We start from the raw sequence: 13,824 nt of genomic DNA, 5'->3' as shown, positions 1-13,824 counted from the left end.
CAATGCAGAAATATGTTGTAAATTTTTCGGTAATGTGCTATAATAAAATGTAGGTTTAATCCTGATAATTCCGAACAATATGCAAGATTATAACAACCTATAACTATATGAAACTATAAAAGCTTAAAAAAATCAGATTAAATAAAACTCCTGTACAAGATTAGGTTACGTTAGAACCCGTAAAGAATCCTGGGTTCGTGACAAACAAACGGGCTGGTCAGTTGTCTAACACGTAACTAGAGCCAAATTTTCCATAGGAAGTTCCTCCGCTTTGGGTAGATCAGTCATAGTTGCGTTGACTTCATCTAGTTTAAAGTATACAACTTTAAAAAAAAAAGTCAGCTCCTGTGGCCTAAAGGAGAAGGCGTTGGTCTCCGAAACCGAAGATTGTGGGTTCGAGTCCCACCAGGAGCGATGATTTTTGCTTTTCATTTAGCAGTACAATCATCTGACCTCGCTTGTATTATTATTAAAAATAGATTTTCAAATATAAAATATTGACATTCTGAAGTTATCAATAAATAGCTCTTTAAGAGCTATAGACTTGAAGCGAAATTTTCATTTTAAAACTATTTTTGTTATTTAGTTGTAATATCACCGAAGGTTATGAATACAATAATAGAATTAAACAGAAAAGTAACCACAAAATCAGATAAATTTAACGTCCGTTCGAAACACATCCAGGGTGAAAGGTGAGAACCTTTCTCACCTCTATCCCCAGACCAAGCGATTCCTTCCCCTTCGTGACCCCTGTGTTCTTCGAATTCCTGACAAGCGCAGCTGTACGTTGTCATTTGAATAATGGTTAGCAACCTAAATAAGAGTTGTAACTACGATTTTCGTGGCGTAGCAGCATCCAAGCAACTTTTCCACCCGCCTTTGAAATCTGGATAGCAGTTAAGGAATTTCTTGAAATCTCGTATCTTTCTCTCACACACTCCGTTTCTGGAAGCATGATAAGGTGATGTGGTTTTTAATGTAATGTACTGTACCTGTCTCTGGTCCATTGCTTGAAACTGTCCGAGGTAGATCGCTGATCGTAGTTACCTTATTAAATAACGGTAAATTATGCAAATAATGGATGACACTACGAACATCTTCCTTCATAGCTTTAAGCATACTTTATTCATGTAGCTTCGTCTATGATCACCAGAAATGTTTTAGTCGTTTTCACCCCTTCAGTGCGTTTCTGAAGCTCTTCAAAATCAATGCGACCGTATCGAAGAGTAGTTTCGATTGTGGGGCAAATAGAGTTGGTCTTGACTGATTTGACTTATCAGACTGCACATAAAGTTGGATATTTTATCTCATGTTAGGTCACAAGAATCGTGCATTTAACTGGCAATAGGTCCTCCAAAACTCATCATGACCCTCACTGTCCGGATCATCATGATATAGCTTCATAATGGCATTTTGAATATCTTTCGGGACAATCAACCGAGTTTTCGGGGCCATTCGTGGTTTTCTAGCGTTTATGCTTGTCGATTTAGAAGACTGGCATTAGGGTTTGGGTCCCGGGCCGTCTCGTGTCTCGAAGTCCCGGGACTTTTCTAAATTTAATTGTCTCGGGTCCCGGGACTTTCGGGTCAAGATCGAGACAAGCTTATCGAAATTGTATTGTAATAATTTTATTTTCAAAAGTTTAGCCGAGCGACGCTTCCTTTGTTCTTTCTCCTGTTTAAAAATAAACAACGCAGGTGGGGTAATTTACAAGGCCGTGTGACTTTTAACCTTACTCTGTTAAGAGACAATCTTTACAAATGCGTTCGCCGCCATGTTGTTATTTTGTGACGTTTGTTTATGAGATCGTGATATTTGTGACTGTTTTTGTCAGCACTGTCAGCTCAGTCAGTCAATTTCACTTTGAGGTGAAGTGCTGTGTGCGATTGTGTTACGACACTCTTGTGGAAACGACGCCCATCTCACGTAAGTTAAAACAAACACTAGATTTTGTTTACTTCAGTTAGACGTTTACCTTGGATGAGATTTGTTATTTTATTAAAAAAAATAATTGATATGATAGTGATACTCAGTAAACAAAGATATAGCATTAATTTTGGATTATTATTATTGTTTCAGATCGTCAACAAATTTAAATAGATACCAACCTATTCATTTAATATGTAAGTAAGTAAGTAATCTTTATTAGCGTAGAAGGCTTTCGCCTGTTACAAGGGCGTTTTATTTTGATGAAACGCATATTCACGTCATATAATAATTTTTTTTTTTTAACAATATTAGTATTTACCATATACTTATCTATATAATTATATTAATATTTTGTCATAATTATTATTTAATTAGTTGTTTTACATAGTTATATATCATATAAATCGTGTTAATATCAGCTCTATCTAATGTCTTGTACATTTCCAGCTCACTAGTACATTTAGCCAGTGGTTCAATCTGGAGTCTTTGTAGTTTATCCTTTTCGTTACAATTTTCACATAAAATATGAATTTTAGATAGATTTTTGGTGCAATTTGGACATTTTGATTGAGTGTAATCTATATATTTGTCATTTATGATCATTCCATATTTATTTAACCTAATCTGTATAAAAAACTTTTTAACGTTAAAAGCTATGTTTGTCAATATATAGTTGTTGTTTACTGGATAATTTAAAATTGTTGCATACCAGCTTGTCTTTTCTCGTTTTTGTATGTCTTCAATATCTTGGATAATAGAGTATTCCATAACTCTATGTACTATTTCTTTACTATAATGCTCTATATCATACGTACGATCCATAAACAGTTTAATAGAAAATCCATATTTATTTATTATCTTCGATAGCTGAATTATCCAACTTCGTCTTATGTCTATTTCTCTTGATTTCTGATATAGTACGAAGAGCAGTTTTGTTGTTATATCTTCAGCCTTAATAATTTTGATTAGAAACTTTAAATATCTTTTTATTAGTATAGTATTTATTCTGAATCTATTTGTTTCTAATCTTAAGGCACTACCCGGGATGTTATATTATAGCTGGAATATCTTACGTATAAATATATTCTGAATTTTCTCAAAGTCATTAAATTTTTCCATGCTCCAAATTGGGGCAGCATATCCCATTGAGTTCATCACAATCGAATTAAAAAGTTGAAAATGTGAACGTAAGTTCTTTATTTTTGCCTTGCAGAATAGACCAATTAAATTATTTATTGCAATTTTTGCTTTATTTAGTGAATTTTTATAGTGTTTTTCGAACGAGAGATTAGGTGTGAATGTAACTCCTAAAAATTTTATTTCCTTCACTATCTTTACTTCTTCTTTATTAATGAAAAAAGACATGTGCTTTTTGGATATGTTACTTCCGTTTCTAAATATCATAATTGTTGATTTTTTGGAATTTATTTTAACTCTTAGCTTTTCTAAATACTCACAGATTTGTTGGATTTTTCTACGAAGTGCAGCTGCTGTAGGAGCTATTAACACAATGTCATCGGCATACGATATAGTATGTATAATCTGGTTTTCAATTTGGAACCCATCTTCATCTCTTATAAAACAATCATTTAGGTCAAATAGGTAGAAATTGAAAAGATATGGGGATAACGGATCACCTTGTAGTAGACCTCTGTAGGTAATGAATGATGTCCAGATATTAGTATCCTGTTTAATGATTGTCTTATATTTTCCGAACAGCAACCCTATCATATTTATCAAAAGTTCTTTTGCCTCGCATCTCTTCATTTTACTCTGTAGGTCAGTAATGCTAATCATATCGTATGCTTTTTCAAGATCCAAAAACAAAGCGAACACTTTATGTCTTTTTTTCAGCAACTGAGTTTGAATTAGTGACAGTAACACAAAGAGGGCTGTTTGAGTTCCACCTCCTTCTACAAATGCAAATTGCGTATTATTTTTATAATTGTTCGCCGCTGTCCAGTAATTAAATTTCTTAGCTAATATTGTAGTAAATACTTTCCGTAGACAAGACAGAAGGGCTATTGGTCTATAATTGGTTGGTTCCTGTTTATTCCCTTGTTTAAATATCATAGTAAAAATAATTTCGTTCCATTTGACTGGTATTATACTATTACTATAAAATAGGTTAAATTGTCTAGTTAAATATCGAATAATTTCAATTGGTAACATTTTGATGAGTGAGTTAGGTATTGTGTCCGATCCCGGTGTTGATTTGTCTTTAAGTTTTTTGATACAGTCCTGTAGTTCTTCTATCTTAATTATCTCGTCCTGTTGAATTTCTGGTCTTGTCTTGGTTCCCATATATTTTTTACCAACATTTTTCTGATAATTCTCTGAGAAATTATTGTAATATTTAAGCCAAACATTGTATTCAACTCTAGTCTGTGTATTCCATCCTGACTTTCTTTTACGAAAATTGTTAATTATTTTCCAGAAGACTCTCGAATCTTTAGCTTCTGATAATTTCTTGCTGATTTTTGAAAAGAATAATTTTTTCTTAGCTTTGATTAAATTGTTATACATTTTTTTATACTTTAGATAATTCATTAGTGCTTTACTGGTGTTTGTTCTTCTAAAGACTTGTAAACTCTTTTGTTTTTTAATTTTGTAGTCATAACACGTGCTATTATACCATTCACATTTAAATATTTTTCTATTTTGTTGTGTACAATTCTTGTATCTATATTCCTCTAGTTTAGTTATAATATTCAGGTAATTTTCTATTGGTTCATTTTCTTTTTCCAAGGTTAACATCTCCTCAATCATATAATCAAACTCATTTAACAATTTTCGTTTATTATATGACGGTCTTAATTCCAGATTAATAGAGTAACTCTGTTCACAATTATATGTCTTATTACTTATTTTTTGATATTTTATTAACTCCAACTGAACTGGAAAGTGATCTGCAAGGTCGTTGTCTAGAACGTTTAAACAATTACAACAATTTATCATTTCTTCTGAACAAATAATATAATCCACTATGGATTTCCCACTTGGGGAAACAAAAGTAATTTCAGCAGGGGTATCACCCCTCATCCTACCATTCAGAATTATTAGTTGGTTATTGTTAATAAAATCTAGAAGTATTTTTCCTCCTGTGTTTAACACTTTATCTTTAGATAATCTGTTATTGACTATGTTTTCAAATGTCTGACAAAATATGGTATCGGTAACGTTCCATATTCATTTAATATGGAACGTATATCAAAATATGGTAATCGGTAATATACGTTCCATATTCATTTAATATGGAACGTATATCAAAAGTGTGGAAACATTATAAAAAAATAAACGAATCAACCGCACAGTGCTCATTATGTCCGAAACAAATTTCATGTAAAGGGTCGAATACTACAAGCCTTGACAGGCACCTGCAAAGAGTTCATAATATTTTTGTAAATCAGTCGGAAAAATCAAAATCAGTTATACAGCCTGGGACATCTTGCAAACCAGAATGTAAAAAAATTAAAACTGAAAAGCAGTCTACAATAATAGGATGTTGCAAATTATATGTTGCAAAAAAGTCTTTGTCTGAAATTTCTCGCTTGGCGGCAGAGAATGGACTTACAATAAGGGCAATCACAAAGAGTAAATTCATTCGTGAAAGTATTATCTAGAGAGGTTATAAAATTCCTAAGAACAAAACTGATGTCATGAAAATCATATTGAGTTATTATGAAGAGAGAAAAGAAGAAATTATTCAGACTTTAAAAGATTTTGTCGCTTCTGGTACACGTTTCACTCTTTCAGTTGACGAATGGACCAGCGTCCGAAACCGGAGATACTTTAATTTGTGTCTGCATGGTGTAAACGGAGAAGTTTTCAATTTGGGATTAGTGTATATACCCGGAAAGTGCGGTGCCGAAGAGACCAGACAAATAGTTGAAGATACATTGAAAAGATTTCAATTGGATTTTGAAAAACATATTGTAGCCACCACCAGCGATGGTCCGAACGTAATGAAGAAGTTTGGAAGAGATAGCCCCAGCGAGATGATCCTATGCTTGAACCACGCAATACATCTAGGAGTTATAGACACATTTTATAAAAAAAAATCAAGCTACTGCCACATCCGCAGCTTCTACCTCCGAAGATACTGATGACAGTGAGGATGAAATCATGGAGAATAAAAACTCTTCCGATGAAGAAGAGGACTGCAATGCCAGCTACGAAACAAACTGCTCATTACAATCAATTGATGAAATTAAAAAAGTGCTTGATGAAACTCGATTTCTAGTGAAATTGTTTAGAAAAAGTCCACTGAAAAACAGTCAATTACAGAAATATGTTAAATCAGAATTTGGAAAAGAACTCAGTTTACTACTGGATGTCAAAACGAGGTGGAATTCTATAATTGTAATGGCAAAAAGGTTTTTAAAGCTCAAAAATTGCGTAAAGAAAGCGTTGATTGATTTATACATGTTAGACAAATGGAATGAAGACAGTCTTCTTCGTTTGCAGTCAATCGTTACTTTATTGCAGCCAGTCAAGATAGCTGTAGAAACCTTAAGCAGACAAAACTCTTCGTTCCTCACAGCCGAAGCAATAAGTGACGTTTTACTGAAGAAAATTCAATCAACGACGACAAATGATAATCTGGCGGTATGGTTCTTTGAAACATTGAAAGCCCGTCTAGAAGAAAGATGGTCACAACGGGTTATATGTTTATTAAAATATTTGCACACTGGCTACCACAGCTCACAGTCGCAAAATACGGATTTTTTACTTCGAATTTGAATAAAACTGCACTTTTGCGGAAGATCTGTATTACAGACTTTTTGAAAATATCCCTCGTATCCAAACGCCAGATTTGGAAATAATGGACGCCGAACCCAGAACCAGTCGCTGTACAGTACACAACGAATCCGATGAGTCGTTTCAAAGTCAAATGGAACAGGCAATCAAAAAAATCGAAGAAAATGTACCCGAAATTTTTGCAAAAAGATCAAGAGCAGCATTAAAAAAGGAGTTCCAGTTATTTGAAGCAACCGGAAAACGTACTGATAGTTTGGAACTACTTTATAAAGCTTTAAACCAAGGCTTTAAACCAGGGCGTAAAAATCTACCGACTCCAACTCCGACTCCGACTTTTCCTTATCATCTGACTCCAACTCCGACTCCGGCTAAAACACCAAAACTCCACGACTCCAACTTTGACTCCGACTCCGACTCAACAGCCCTGCCAGGGCTGTGGAGTCGCGTAAAAATCTACCGACTCCAACTCCGACTCCGGCTAAAACACCAAAACTCCACGACTCCAACTTTGACTCCGACTCCGACTCAACAGCCCTGCTTTAAACACAATAAAACCGACATCTGTTGAAAACGAAAGAGTGTTCTCCTTGTCCGGAGGCATTATTACAAAAATCAGAAACAGATTGTCGGACAAAGCTGTAAATGTTCTGATGTTTTTAAAAGCCTATTTTATTAAATCAGAAAAGATGTCTAATTGCAAGTTCATTATATTATTTATTATGACTAATGAATAGAGACTAGGTGATGATTACTAAGTTGATTTTATAATTTTAAGATTTTACTGCCAAAAAATGAATCTATGATTATAAGAATTATATATACGAATTGTTTAGACTTTAATTAACGTTATAAATGTTAGGATTTGATTTTATGTTCAATAAATGTTGATTTTTACTAAAATTGCTTTTTTATTGATACATCTCGCCAAAAATGAACTCGATTCTAATTTTATTCTGAGAAGTCTCGAAGTCCCGGGACGTCCCGGGATTTTGATCGTGGGTTGTCTCGTGTCCCGGGACTTTGAGAATGTCAAGACTTCCAAACCCTAACTGGCATACGCCTCAAGCTGTGACATAATCTGGATATGGCATCTGCATCTGTTAATTCCTTTCCAGTGCGATGGTTAATTTTCATATCGTATGTTTGTAGAAAGACTTGCCACCTACCTAACCTTACTTTTGGTTCTTTTAAACCCATTAAGAAGGTAATCTGTAAGCATGGTAAACCCTTCCCTCCAGATAACTTTGAAAATATTTAATTGCCTTGATCACGGCTAAGCAATCCTTTTCAGTTGTGTTGTAATTAACATCTGCTGATTTAAAAGTATATGATTAGTATCCTATAACTCGTTGTTCCCTTCTCCGAATCTCATCGGAGTCCTGCTGATATAATATAGAGCCTCTGTCATAATGGGATGCATCGGTACAAAGCTCGAAGCTCTGTTTCCAATCAGGAGTTTGAAATATAGGATTTGATGTTTTGAATCAATTCTTGGTATGCTTGCTCACATTCTTTCGTCCACTCGAAGAGAACATCTTTCTGTTTAAGTCGATCTAAAGACAGAACAATCGCAACATAATTCGGAATAAACGCACGGAAGCGTCCAGTCAGTCCTGTGAAACACCTTACCATGTGAAGATCATGGGGCCGAAACATATTAAAAACTTTTTCGCTCTACTCTGTTGCCGTAGTTCTGCTAAAACCGTCTGTAACTCTTTCCAAGAATTTAATTTCATTTACATTAAATTCTGATTTAGTTAGCTTTATAACAAAGTTTGCGTTGTATAACCTCACAAATACTTGATAAGTGAGCTCCCGTTACTTATTTCATTGTCAGCCCCTATGCTTATATCGTCGATATAAGCATAGGGACTTTTTCATTTTCTAAGAGTTCTCCCAGTACTTTATTCATAATTTTTGCAACAATGCCATAAACATCATTAATTCATAATAAGCTACAGTTGAACAAATGCTACTTGCGTTCGTTCATCACATACAACGAAAATTTGAGTGTCGGAAAGTTCATCGTCCCCCGTCGTATATCGCGAGACGTGCGTAGGACGAAACAACTTTGCTTTCTTTCGTGCTTACTAATTTCATGGGTGTTGTTTAACGATTCGGCTGCGCTCGTTAAGTATTTTCGGGCGCGATTCGGCGCATGCTGTCTTCCGTTATGAAAATCGCGATGCCCGCCAACTTGCATTGCGCGTTATTCATTTCCAATAAGATTATGGGATCATAAAGAACCGTCACTAAACAATGATCCAATTTTGTCAGAGAAATAGGTAAACCCTTCCTTACTCGTTTTTTGCATCTTCCTTGTTTTCCAGCTTCTCATCTAAATAGTTACTACAGAATGGGGCAAGGTGAACCAAGAACCGGGTCCGGGTACGTATTGCAGAGCGAAGCTAAGACTGCAGCCGCTGTTCGATGGCGCACTTCCACAAAAAGTGAAGAATGACGCTGCTGAAGTGCAGCAACTGTTGCAAAGCAAACAATAAATTTAGTTTGCAGCTGGAGACAAAAAGTTTCTGAGTGCCAGCTGCCCCTCTAATCTAAGAGAAGTAGCCGTGGTCTGATCTCGTATCGACTATGGCTGGTAACAAACTGAAATTGACTGAAAACAAAAAAAGGAATTAAGGACAGAACATACAACCGTAAGTCTGTCGCCTAACGCTCGGTGTGTTAACCGGGCAAGACTAACTTTTAGCTCTTCTGCCTGTTTTAATTAAAATCAAGTAACATCATCAGCATTAAAATCTAATAACTTTGCAACGTTAATATTAGCGCGATTTAAACACTTATTTGATTTGTAGGGGAACCCGAGGCAGAATGAGGTAGCAAACAAAGAAGTTAAAATTATGTCAACAATATAAGAAAAATAACAAAAATATTACTTTATATCCTTTATTTATTATTTTGGCACATAATTATTTAAATTATATTAAAATAATCAATAATTTTGTATGAAAAATAAATCATTAAATAACGCTTGACCACATTCCGTTCCGCCCCGCAATTGGGGCAATATGGGATATAAGAATAATGCTCAAATATTAAAAAAAAATGTTAGTCTTGTTGCTTACAAAACTCGCAAAACAGCACGGAATCGTCATCGTCTCTGTAAAAACCGGCACAAAACATATGAGCCCATTTTTTGCATGCGACACATAAACACCAACCATCAAGTCGACTGTGAGTAAGTCTGGGCGCAGTAAATGCAAGTTTGAATCTTCCGAGTAATCGTCCCCTTGTTCTTCTTTTTTACTAGACTTCGTTTTTTCCTTTTCTTTTACCTTTTCCTTTTCTTTTACCTTTTCCTTTTACTTTTCCTTTACGTAAAACCGACCCATTGTGCCCCACATGTTGTGCCCCAAAGCACATCTAAAAATCAAGTAGAGAAAAAAGTTTATGATTCGTTTTTGCGTTATTTCATTCTAAAAATACAAACAAACAAATCTGTAATAAACTAGACTATATAAATTTAATTAAATTATAAAATATACCGTATACTTTCATTGTTTTGATGTTGATACACTTGTAATTTCATCAAAAAATCACGACGCGAGGTTTTATTAATCAACAAAAAGCGAATCTCGGTTACCAAGTAGACTATTCACACTAACGTGTTGTCGCAGTCTCAGTGTAAGACAGGGAGCGAACCAATTCCTTTCCTCTCTTTCATATGTAAATTGTCTTTCCCATTCCGCCCAAAGTTCCCCTACATAAAAAGAAAAAATAATAATAATATAACGTCTGTAAAAGTTCTTCCGATGGAGAATTATTTCTAATAAAATAAAATTGAAGACAAAACTGTCCGAAAAGGATCACCATTTATTACTTGTGTTCCAAGACTAAAACATTTTCGGCGACTGACCTTCCTTTTTAGGCTACTTGTCGTCGGAAAGTTTACAAAAAGTCCTTTTAAAAAACACAAAACACATCCAATTAAAATTTTAAAAATTTCTGAAATAGGAACTGGTGACATACAGTTGTCTTGCTTACTTCCATCATACCTTCTTTTGGGGTTTCTTCTTTTTATCTACTAAAGATTAGCGCTGGAAAATGTAGATTTTTAGAGAAGTTGCCCCCTGGTGACGATATATGTAGAAATTTCTTCTGTAAAAGAACGAACTTTTAGGAGTTAAAATAGATGACAGGCGCGACTCTATTGCTGACAGGAAAAGTATGATGTACCGGGACGAGACACTACAGTAGTAATTTGAGGTGGACGGCATATATTTGAAATTAAATAAATTAGAAATATGATTTAAAATTGCCGCCCGGCATTGTGACCGTGTCACAATAAATAATTGCTCGTCAGTTTTTTAATTGCAACGTTAAGAATTTTGAAAATAAATGGCTTATAAAGAAATAATATCGTTTTTTTCGTTTCTGTGTGGGGATGATTTAAATATTTCGTCCACAAAAACTTACGATATTTAACACGAACAAAACTTACTGGTTTTTGGTGTTTCTGCTTAACACGCATACTTTAATTAAAATCACGAAATATTATTAGCATTAAAATCTAATAACATTCCAAGATTAAAATTACTGCGATTTAAAATGTCTTCACTTGTCGCCATGTCCAATCACCAGGTACAACTTTTCATTAAATTGTAAATTCGTCAACCCTTTCTTTCAAAAGACTTATTTGATTTGTAGATGGAAAAAGGTAAAGTATAAAATATTTTTAATATTCTGCCAGCGACTACAACGGGTAGGATAGATATGTATTGGTCAAAACTATTTGGCTATTGTAAGTCCATTACACAATAAATGTCACAATGAACATTTTTGATTGAGTGCAATACGGTTGGACATACACGCACTGTATGCTATTTTGCGGCAGACCTTTCTATACGTTCTAAGGCGTCGTAATTGCATAAAACACGAACTTCGACGACAGAAAAAAACAAAAGGTCTCACCGAGATTCGAACTCGGATCGCTGGATTCAAAGTCCAGAGTGCTTACCGTTACACCATGAGACCTCCGCGTGAGCAGCTTCTCGAAAGCCCGTTTATAAACCAAACAGCGTGCCAACGGACATTTCTTGGTTCGTTCATCACATGCAACGGAGATTTGAGTGTCGCAAAAGAGTTATCGTCCTCCGTCGTATATCGCGCAGGGCGGAACATCCTCACCTTTCTTCGCGTTAACTAATTTGATGGGCGTCGTTCAACGATTCGGCTGAAATTCGTTAAGTATTTTCGATCGCACGCTGTCTTTCGTTGTGGAAATCGCGACGTTCTCGCCACACAGAGGCACAATACTGACACTTGCATTGCACGATTTGGTGCAATGCAAGTGTCAGTATTGTGCCTCTGTGGTGCGAGCGCCGTGACCGCTTCCGATAAAAACACGCTTGAAACGAATTAGTGATTCGATTATTTAGACACCGATCACGGACAGCCATCGACAATTTACAATCCGTTTGCTTTCCATATGTGAAGTCTGCCGATTAGGGTGAGGTTTTTCGACAGCCGAGCGGTTGCTTCCGTCTTATGGGCGCAGAATGACTTTCTGAGACAGGTTTACCATCGTTAACCCGTTTATTATATTACAAAAGATTCTTACAACGTTCTTCAAATTTTCAACGTAACACAGCTCGGGGAGCAAATTAAAAGTTCCTTCAAGGGTCCGACTTTCTCCGTTTGGTCCTTCGATGTCGTACGTTGAGATCGACGGCCCCGGGGCGTGCGGCACAGCTTCGGCGAGAGTCTCTGGTGAAAGGCAAATCTGTGCAAATCAAGACGTCACGGGAGAGCGACAGTAAGTCACAGGAGTTGACGAATCGGTCGCTGTTGATAAGTAGGATCACAAAAATCCTGAAGAGGAGNTTCGTTCGTCACATGCAACGGAGATTTGAGTGTCGCAAAAGAGTTATCGTCCTCCGTCGTATATCGCGCAGGGCGGAACATCCTCACCTTTCTTCGCGTTAACTAATTTGATGGGCGTCGTTCAACGATTCGGCTGAAATTCGTTAAGTATTTTCGATCGCACGCTGTCTTTCGTAGTGGAAATCGCGACGTTCTCCAACTGACACTTGCATTGCACGATTTGGTGCAATGCAAGTGTCAGTATTGTGCCTCTGTGGTGCGAGCGCCGTGACCGCTTCCGATAAAAACACGCTTGAAACGAATTAGTGATTCGATTATTTAGACACCGATCACGGACAGCCATCGACAATTTACGATCCGTTTGCTTTCCACACGACGAAACGAAACACGTTTCTTAAATTCTTTTTCACCATGTCCGCCGACCTCAACCGTCATTCTGTTCGCGACAGATTTGTGGCAACAGCTTCGCTTTTTAACGAGAAAGTGTAGACGGAGAGACTTCCATTATCGGCAACAACAGATGCGGCGATATCTTTACGCGATAGTCGATAAGGCAATCTGCAATGCATTAAGGTGATATGCGGCAGGCGGATCTGGCGAGGTCCCATGGTGTAATGGTTAGCACTCTGGACTCTGAATCCAGTGATCCGAGTTCAAATCTCGGTGGGGCCTTTTTTTTCTTGGCCCTGTCATCGTTCACGCAATTGAAGGCGACAGCGACAGTAGAATTCACAAACTTCTTTTGCTTTGAATTTAGAACAGAAACTGTGCTTCACGCAAGTGCAGAGTTTCTGCTCGACGCTTTGCAACGTTTCCATATGTTTATTCTACTTCAGCGACGGTTTCAAAACGGAATTCAACATGTTGCAAAGTTGTAACCCAATTAGCATTATAGTTTCGAATCACAAAATGTCTTACGGGCGCTTACGTCACACTAAAATAGACATTTCCAATCAACCGCTCATAACAAAAGTTCGTGTCAGGAGTGGGATTCGAACCCACGCCCACTATCGTGGACCAGAATGCACGCTCCCGAATTATACAGGAAAGGTCTACCTTGAGTCTGGCGCCTTAGACCGCTCGGCCATCCTGACGTTATTCTGCGATTACGATTGATGCCTAAACAATGGATAATGTTCATTTCTCGTTATGTTCAAGCAGTTTTATGACAGGCCGACGTTTAACTAACTAAACGACGAATCAATTGCAATTGTTTAGTTTACGGAATTTCGAAAGAAGTTGACATGTTTTGTTGTGAGGACCCAAACGGGGTCCGAAAGGAGGCAATTA

At 36.4% G+C, this 13,824-nt stretch overlaps 4 non-coding genes across 4 annotated transcripts; 2 read left to right on the top strand and 2 right to left on the bottom strand.

Annotated features, from left to right (window-relative positions):
• The first annotated feature begins 341 nt into the window (after nucleotides 1-341).
• Trnar-ccg lies at nucleotides 342-414 on the top strand. The gene has a single exon. It is a non-coding gene; the product is annotated as a tRNA-Arg (tRNA).
• Nucleotides 415-11,613: 11,199 nt separating this feature from the next.
• Trnaq-uug lies at nucleotides 11,614-11,685 on the bottom strand. The gene has a single exon. It is a non-coding gene; the product is annotated as a tRNA-Gln (tRNA).
• A 1,449-nt stretch (nucleotides 11,686-13,134) lies between these two features.
• On the top strand, nucleotides 13,135-13,206 carry Trnaq-cug. Its single transcript has one exon. It is a non-coding gene; the product is annotated as a tRNA-Gln (tRNA).
• A 305-nt stretch (nucleotides 13,207-13,511) lies between these two features.
• On the bottom strand, nucleotides 13,512-13,628 carry Trnal-caa. Its single transcript has 2 exons — nucleotides 13,591-13,628; nucleotides 13,512-13,557 (listed from the first exon to the last, which is right to left on the bottom strand). It is a non-coding gene; the product is annotated as a tRNA-Leu (tRNA).
• Between the last annotated feature and the right edge of the window lie 196 nt (nucleotides 13,629-13,824).

The sequence above is a fragment of the Centruroides sculpturatus genome, unplaced genomic scaffold (assembly GCF_000671375.1).
Source record: "Centruroides sculpturatus isolate CEXI.00-Female unplaced genomic scaffold, Cexi_2.0 scaffold1741, whole genome shotgun sequence".
Lineage (NCBI taxonomy): Eukaryota > Metazoa > Arthropoda > Arachnida > Scorpiones > Buthidae > Centruroides > Centruroides sculpturatus.
This window is presented reverse-complemented; position numbering and strand designations above follow the sequence as displayed.